The 9,539-nt window shown below is 34.6% G+C and overlaps 1 protein-coding gene across 1 annotated transcript in view; it reads right to left on the bottom strand.

Annotated features, from left to right (window-relative positions):
* PHKB (phosphorylase kinase regulatory subunit beta) overlaps positions 1–9,539 on the bottom strand; it is a 219,923-nt gene that overhangs the window by 4,927 nt on the left and 205,457 nt on the right. The window lies entirely within an intron of this gene.

Raw genomic sequence — 9,539 nt, 5'->3', positions numbered from 1 at the left:
TTTAAATGCTGTTCATGTACCTATTCTTAAAGAATCTATTTTTTAATAGATAAATGCTGTTCATAAAATAATTACTTTTATTGCAGAAGAAGCTTTAATGTAAATTACTTAGGCAACTGGAGTACTACTTGTGTGCCTTGTGTTTTCCAAGGTAAAATATTTAATTATTTTATATGTAAATTATTTCACTTCTTAATTTAAGAAGTTTTTAGTAAGTATTTTTACACCTTCATCACATTTCTTTCATTTACTGTATTCTTAAGAAAGAAGTCAGATAAACTAGTTATGCAAACCAAAGAAAACCATGGAAATAATACTGTGCCTTAGGGGACCAGAACTCTACACACCATTAGGAAGAGCTAGAGAATTAGTTTTACACAGCAGATTCCCAAGCTTTATCCTTAAATCCTTCGGTGAACACTGAATAACAAACAGAGACAGTGCAGCTCAGCAACTAGAAAGAGTATGCCTTCATTCACCCATGCAACTTTGTCTCCCAAAGGGAAGCTGTGTAGCCAACCCACTGGGAGAAACATCTAGTTACAGCAGTGAAGATTTAAAGTGCCTAAGTTACTGCACTCAAAGATGTCATTATCTTTGTCCTGATACACTTGGAAAGACAACCCACAAGGCTATTGCAGGAACAGAGGATGAAAAAGTTGGGTGGAAATAATCAAAAGATTAAAGTCCTTCTTTCTGCCAAGGCTGCTTTGCAAAACAACACCGATGCACCCTCACGGGATACGCTTAATGTCTCTCAGAGGAAAAGAATAAGAAAAGTGTGAAGCCTTCCCAGTTGAGCCCAGGTGACACGAGCCTGGCATATGCCCCTGCCTGCTGCGCCAGCCCACAGGCCACAAGGCAAATGTCCCTGTTCTATGACTGCTCCAATCTCAATGCCATCTGCTGAGGCAACTCTCAGTTGTTTTTTTCTATCCTCTCCCGTATTCTTTGTTGTTGTCATTTCTGGAAGTTAGGAATTTAACTAGTCTACCAGTTAATTGCACTGAGATGCATGAGATATACAAGGACAGAACATAAAAATTTAAAAAATATATATTATTATTACTACTATTACTGTTGATAGTATATAATAAATATTTAATAGTTGCTCACTGGTAAGAACAATAAAGACGACAAAGCATTTGCAAACAACAAAATAAACAAAACAATGGAATATGTGACTGAATTAAGATTTAGCATTTTTATTTCTCTAATCAGTTGAAAAGAAAAGCTGGATTAAAACTATGCTATTGTCAAAGACTAGAATTTCTTTCCTTCTTCATCCTCATTATGAACTGTATTTAGTCAAAATGTTATATCAACTTAAAAGCCACAAGGATATAGTTACTTTGGATGCTTTGATGTTAAAGTTGCTTATGAAATTAGCTGTTAAAATAACATTTCAGTTATAATAAACTGCTCCATGGACCTCTCTTTAAATAGAAAACTATGCTTTTAATTTTACAGGTTATAATTGTCCTCTATTATTTTCTTTAACATTTAACATTTACATTTGAGGCAACTTAGTATAAAAGAAAGAACACCAAATTAAAAATCTAAAGACCTCCCTTTTGGTCTCAACAAGTCAATGGCATGAAAAGAAAAGTAGGGGTTAGGGGGTCCTATTCTGGATTAAAAGTGATTGAAGAGACATAATAACAAATGGCACCTGTGGGCCTTGTTTGGGATCCTAACTTTTTTTTGAAGTTATTTTGGGGACAACCACAGAAATCTGAATAAGAACTGGGTATTAGGTGATATTAAGGAATGACTGCTAATTTTCTTGGGTGTGATAATGGTATTGTGATTACTGAGAAAATGTCATTTTTAAGACATATATACTTATTAAAATATTGAGAAGTAAAAGTAAAAATGTCTGGAATTTGCTTTATAATCTAACACCAAAAAAAAAAAAAGATGAAGCAAATATGGCAAATGTAAATCGCTAATGATTGCCTATACCCGTTTAAATAATGGGCACATGGGTGTTTACCAAATTATTCTATTATTAAACATTTAAATTTTTTTTATGATGAAAAGCAAAAACAACACAGATAGGCTTAAATATCAATTCTGTCACTTACCAACTGTGTCCCACTGGCAAATTATTTTTCAAATGGGAAATTACTCTTACTTGTCCAGCTCATTTTATGGAATTATTTTGAGGAACAAATAAGACAATGTATGTTAAAAAGCTTTTGGAATTATAGAGTCACAAAAAATGTTAGGAAACTCCTTTTGTTTGACCTCTGAGATTCAGGTTGGAGGAAGGTAATACAATGTTTACACTGAAGTCTTGGAGTTACTTAAGCAAGGGCCATATCCACTTAAATTCAGGAGGTGTCCCTTCTAAAATAAGTAACTTTAAATTTTTAAAAACACTAACTTTCTAAAGTCCTCCAAAATTTGAGTTATTAAAACTGAACATTATTTATCACATTTACCTTTTAAAATCTTTAGTACTATAAACAAAGATAGTTGGAGATCTAAAATTTCCTCTCAGGTTTTTTTCTTCTGTTCACAAAATCTCAGCAGTTCTGTGAGCCAAATTATAGAAAACATTGTCCTCGACAGTCACCAAAGAAAGAAGGTGACTGTTTTTCATTCATTCTAGCACAAATGAATATAAGTTATCTGCCAAATTATTTTTTTAATAATAATTTTTTATTATGTTATGTTAGTCACCATACAGTACATCCTTAGTTTTTGATTATTAAAATACATTTATTCATTCAAAATTACTGGCCAAACTAATCTTTTTAGCTCAGAATTCTTCAAAGGACTAAAAAAACAGCAAAAGTCTTAGACATAAACTACTATACAGCAGTCAGAGATAGAGAATGTAAATTACCAAGTGAGAAACACAGCTAAAAAATTCAAAGACATTTAATCCATTTTTAGAACGACTAAAACAAAAGGGCATTAATTCCTTTGCATGAGAATATCTCACTTCTTACCCTCATTCCCGCTGACAAAGTCATCAAATCTGATTTGACAATTCCAATGTAAAAGCAGTTAATGCAAAATGGGGAAAGAAAAAGGAAGCAAGCAAATGTGGAAGGTCAAAAGAATGAAGGTTATCCTTGGACCACATCTGTATAGATTCAGTCTGTCTAAAGAACCAGGGACGTGCTCTACTTGCCAATAAGCAAATGAGAAAGTGGCAGATACACATGGCTGACCAGATCAACCTTCATGTATATCAAGGTTTGACTTGAGGACAATGAATTCCTCAGCACTGCTGGAAAAGTATGAAAAGGTGGACTAGTATTGCTATATAGACCTAGGGATAACCTTATCCTTCTAAACACTCTATTGTTGTGAGGTTAGTAAGCATATTGTATACATATTGGTATTTTTCTTTCCAACATGCCGCAATCAAGGAGTGAAATATACAATAAAGTACATGGAAATCTGACATCATTGGTAAACCAGGACAGCTGACATTTTCTGAAAACATGTCTCTGATTCATAGCAAGAAACAACTTTAAAAATAATCATTTTGAGCCAATTTGAAGATACTAAGAAGTGCTTGCCAAGTTTGCTGTTAAACAAGTGAATGTATAACTCTCTGCAAGCATTTACTAAGCCATAGAAGAAGAGATGGGAAAATTGTGCAGGAAGGGACTTTTTTGCTTGATTCATATTAATACCAAGAGGGTGGCAATTTGATAAGCAAACTGAGCTTCCTGTCTGGTAACTGGAGAACAATGACTCACTCACTCTATCCCTGAAATAGTCAGAATAGAGGTAGGAGAGCTCCATCATCTCAGTTCCTCACCTCATAGCAAAGGTCAAAAACAAAGACCTTTGAATGAGCATCAAGCCATGCCAATGAACTCAGACCTCTAATTATCTCCTCTTGACTGCACAAGCAATGTTACAGTCTGGTACCTATGACATCAATGGCCTTCTCTAAGCATCATATGTGTGATCCACAGACCCAGTTGTGGGCATCAGAAGACAAGACATGTCTGAAGCATAATTGCTTACAGAGGATGTCCTGGCAGTATGAAAAGTAGAGATGAAAAAGGCTTGATAACATATATCCTCAGGGGTTATCTCCCACTAAAGCCTGACTGACAGACCTAGGGCAGAAAGCAGTTGATTGGAGGTCTTTACAGTAATGGGCCTGTCAGGAACTTGATCTATTTCAACATGAAAGCTGGAGCACAAATCAATAATGAGACAGCAAATCAAATCATTATCAGACTAGAATACCATTCCCGTGAGCAGGTTAATTTTGTTCACAGGAGTGCCTGATAGCTAATGTTGAGAAACTGCACTGGCAGAATTAACCTTGGAAAAAAGAGAAAAGAAACATGGTAGCGTTGATTTAAAGCAACTGAGGCAGTGGGTGATGTAAATAAATAAATTTAAAAAACCCAAAAACCTCAGAGAGAAAGGTTAAAACAGAGAGCTAAAAGTACACATAGTGCGGAGGAATTCTGGGTAAACATACCATGATTAAAACAAATGTTCTTATTTCTTATGTCCATTCAGCCTAGTGAATTTTGGCATTTCAGGAGGAATATGGTGTTAAAAGCTGACTGAACTATCAATCTCCTTATTCATAATCAACAAGAGAAACTATAGGAAAAAGTTAGATATGAACGAGTCTGAAATGCTTTAATTAACCTTTAAGGAAGTAAAAAAGTAATGTTTCCTATAACACCCTCCCCCCTTCTTTTAAAATCATGCTGCAATCACTATAACACACAAAGGGGTGAGTTAGAGGAGCAACGAGTTTAACAGTTTATAAGAAATTGGACATTCAAGGACCCTATAAATGAATAATTTGCTCATCAATAAACTAAAACCTTCTAGGGACTAGCAAGGTAAATTCTTGTAAAGAAACATAGAAGTATGTTTCTGCAGCTGGCAGTAAACTAACATGCAAGGAAGCCATTCACAGGGAGCCGAGGTCTGAGTAAAATTGATTAAGGATAAAGTGCAATAAAAATATATTAAAAAGATACAAAAATACCTTTTTCCTTTTCAGAGGAACACTATCACAAGCCCCACAGACACGATAATTCTACTTCTCTAAGTGGCCTGATACCCGAGAATAGAAACAAGGTTCCAAAACCTTTCTGTTAATGTGGTTGAAGAGTACTACGGGCACTGGTATAAGAGGATTTTAGAGGGATGATCAAGTGATGGAGGGGTGAGACCATGTCACGTGGCAGCAGAGTATCCAAAAGGGATTTTGAGTTAAGATTTTTGTATGAAATGCTTGGGGAACACTGCACTGGGTTCTCAAGGAAAAACAACCGTGGCAGAAAGGGATACCTCTAGGGTGAATGTATCTTATAGGAGAAGAGGGTCTTTGCAAGCCTAGGGCTGGAAGACCAGAGAAAGGGCAGGGGGTGGAAGAGGGGGAGAGAGAGAGAATGTGTGTTGGATGGGAGAGGTTCCCCCTTCCTGGGATTTCTGGCATGTATAAAGATATCCCTAGACGTACCTGGACTCCAAAAGCCACATGATAGAGGACCTCAAATTACCGAATGTCACGGCAATACTGTTGAAGCTTTAAAAAACAACTTCACATTCCTTACCCAGAATCTGCACAATCCAATGAGGAAGCCCAAGCAAGGATAGCTTCCTTACTTTATAGACAGAAGAGCTGGAATAGGGGCAGGGGAAACATGAACACTGAAGATATTCCCTCCAGGTTCAAATCCTGGTTTGTGGTCTTATGACCTTGGGCAAGTTACTTTGCTAAATTTTCACAGTATTTTATACATTTCTTGCAGTGTACAAGGAGCTAATTTGGAATCAGTTCCATTGGTTTGGTCTCATGATGAATAAAGGGGCAAAATCTCATTTCTTATGTTAACCTCTAACTATTTGGGCTTCTTGATGTGCCTTGTTCAGTATAGTGCTAAACAGTACTGATACCAGATTAGAGGAGCGATAAACAAAAGACGAAAACCATCTGGAGCCAAAGCACATCATAGTTGCTACATGAATACTTAAATCCAAAATGGGTCATAAGCTGAAATCATGTAGAAAAGACCCTAAAGGTCATAAGGTTTTAGGAAAACAGCAATGTCTGTTTCCCTGAGAAAACAGCAACAGTTTACATACATGAAAACATATGAAGTACTTAGGATCAAAGAACAAGAACTTTGGAATCAGGCAGATCTGGATATGAATCCCACTTTGACATACTGGTTTGACTAAGACAGGCCATCTAAGCTTTCTGAATCTCAGTTTGTTGATTTTAAAATGGGGTATAGTGCCTACCTTTAAGTTGTTGAATCGATTAAATCAGATAATATATGTGAAGTATTTTAGCATATTGCCTGGTATATAATAGGCATTCAATAAATAATATTTGTGGTTATATTGGAAGAAGAGGAGGAAATAGTTTATCATAGTGAACTTCTGAGTGCAATAAACACGTTATTCATATGCATATCCCCTTAGATCCCTATTGGGAATGCTGTTTAGAGAGGAAACATCCTGATGTGATTAACTGTACCAACCCTTTAATAAATGAAGGGAGAAAAGTGCCATATCCTTTTACCTTCTACACGTATAAGTGGATTCTCATATAAACAAGACCCTGTTTAACTTGGTAATTTCCTGAAGGACATGACTTGTACAAATGAAGGGCATTTATCAAAAGTAAAAGAGTCCTTAATTATAGGAAACAAATGGAGGGTTGCTGGAGGAGAGGGGGGTAAGGGAATAGGGTAACTGGGTGATGGACATTAAGGAGGGCACATGATGTAATGAGCCCTGGGTGTTATATGCAACTGATGAATCACTAGACTCTACCTCTGAAACTAATAATACACTATAGGTTAATTAATTGAATTTAAATTAAAAAATAGAAAAAAACTTAAAGGAAGGAGTTTTTAAAAAAGTAAGAGTCCTTTATTTCTTTATCTAATGAGCACAGAGAATGCTATCATTTGTTTTTCCTAGATTCCCCATCACTGGCTCAAGCAAGCTATCTGAACCTGCTTATAACCTACATATTAAACAATCTGTCAATTTTTATTAAGCATCTCTTGTGAGCTAGACCCTGACACAGACAGGAAGATAAGATGTAGTCCCTATTCTTAGCAGAAGTAAATTTCTCAAATAAATTATACCTTATTAAAAAAACAGACTTCCTCCCAACGGAAAATGTATCAGTATTTAGAGCTAAACCTGTGAGTCCCAAGTGAGAGGGAAATACACATTAATGAGTTGGGCAGGGACATTGTTAATACTCACAATGGAAATATAACGCCACGATTAATTTCAGGATGAGTTTCAGGACAATGAATAATTAAAGTTTCATGGCAAATCTTCATTAGGAGGTTTTCTGCTATCGTTAAATGCTAAGTCACATGCTTGCTGTCCTGACATTTTTATCTCGGGTGGCACGGTTTAAGGAAACAAGAGCATATTATTTCTCATGGAAGGCACTGAACATATAAAGTAGCAGATACAAAAACAGGAAGAAAACTATTTTTAGAATAAATTAAACATATTTCATTTCCGTGAAGAGAAATTTCAGNCAAGAGCATATTATTTCTCATGGAAGGCACTGAACATATAAAGTAGCAATACAAAAACAGGAAGAAAACTATTTTTAGAATAAATTAAACATATTTCATTTCCGTGAAGAGAAATTTCAGGTCAGATCTGAATTCAAAAAAGAAAATTCCAATGGGTTTTTGGAAGAACATAAGTTAGCCTAAAATGCTGAATTAAGCAGGAAAGAAAAAACTACTACAGGCTGAAAAACACAGCATTGGAAGTAAAATCCTGGGAAACTGTTAACTTTTACTCTAAGGCTTTGTTTAAACCTCTGCAAGGATACCTATCACTTAAAGAGGCTCTCCGGAATAGAACGTTTATTACAAAGAATGTGCTTTGGAAGAGTTATAACCTTTGCTTCTCAGTCAGGTTCAGAGAAATGCCTGAGTCTGGGACAATAGAGTACTTTCAATACCCGGTATGGATACAGAGAATCACATTTCCTTTCATTTAGAGACAACTTATATGAAAGACCCATTTCTGTATCCTTATATGTAGTCAAGAGGTTGGAGTTAAAAATATTAGACCAAACAGACTGAACAAATCAGGGTATGATTCAAAGTTCTTATAATTGATTTGGAATACCTCTAAATCTTTGAAAGGAACAATTTTAAGGGATAAAAATTAAGGTCAAGTTCTATGCTTAATCAAAAGAAAAGGGAGATAAAGATTGGGAAATTCACCTGAAATATGCTATAATTGAAATCAGGCCAACAGTTAAAAAATAATAACCTCAAATGAAAAACTTTAAATAAAACTGAAAAATATAACTTAAAAGTAGAAATCTCCTAGAGAAAATAACACACCAATTTTATGTTTATTTTTCAGATATGTCCCCATACATACATTATACATATGTACATTATTATTATTGCTCTCTTATTAAAAAATAGAACAATACATTTGCAACTTAGTTATTTTTTCACTTAGTTTATCTTGGACATTTATAAATGTCAGTATAGACAATCTTCTGTTACTTGTAATGGCTGAACAGCATTTTACTGACTGGCTAAAATAATTTATTTAAACAATTTCCTACTGATGGATATCTAGGTTGTTCCCAAGGTTTCACTAATTCAAACACTGCTGAAATGAAGACTGCTATAAAACATGTCTAAATTCCTAGAATGAGAATCGTTGAAACAAGAGGTATGCAGACCCTGCCAAATTAGCAAGTAGTTTTTTTATATGTAATTTTTTAAAGGAAAAACTGGGCAATTGTTTTTTATAAAGTGCTTCATACTCATGTTGCAAAATTAAAACTAAGAAATGAAAATCAATCCAACACAAAGAAGAAAGGGAAAAAATAACAAAAGGAAAAGAAATGACACAAATATGAAATAAATATTTCTATGAAAAGATAATCTCGGATTGAACTAAAAATAAATACAGCATAGATGCTGAATATAAAAGATATATCTCTACTAAATAACAAAAGAACATTAAGGGTAAAGAGATAGAAGACAGCATATTAAGCTAATAATGACAGAAGCAGAAAGCAGGCATGGGAATAATATCAGACAGAAAATAATTTGTTATATTTTATGCATTGTAATGGTATCATAGTTATGTTTTTAAAAAGTCCTTATCTCTTAGAGATACACGCTCAAGTATTTACAGATGAGATGGTATGATGGAGTTGCTTTAAACCTGGAGGGGGTTTGGGTGGGGTGAGTAACTAGGAGGGTATAAGTGAAATAAGATTGGCTATATGATAATATTGTTGAAGCTGAGTGGAAGTATGGGCACAGAGGCTTTATTATACTAGTCTCTATAAGTTTGTAGATGTTTGAAATTAAAAAATATTTTTAAGAGAATTCAAGTAGAAAATAAATGGCACAAAGGAAGATATATTGCTAAAATTATAAAGTAACATGGACAAAAAACCTTTAATATATACAAAGCAAAACTGAAAAAAAAATGCAAGGAGGAGACAAATCCATAATTAAAATGAGAAATTTTTAAGACTTTTTACCAAAAATTGAGGATCAAGTAGA

This window comes from Ailuropoda melanoleuca, chromosome 12 (assembly GCF_002007445.2).
Source record: "Ailuropoda melanoleuca isolate Jingjing chromosome 12, ASM200744v2, whole genome shotgun sequence".
NCBI lineage: Eukaryota > Metazoa > Chordata > Mammalia > Carnivora > Ursidae > Ailuropoda > Ailuropoda melanoleuca.
Note: the sequence above shows the minus strand (reverse complement) of the source record. Positions and strands in the feature narration are given on the sequence as shown.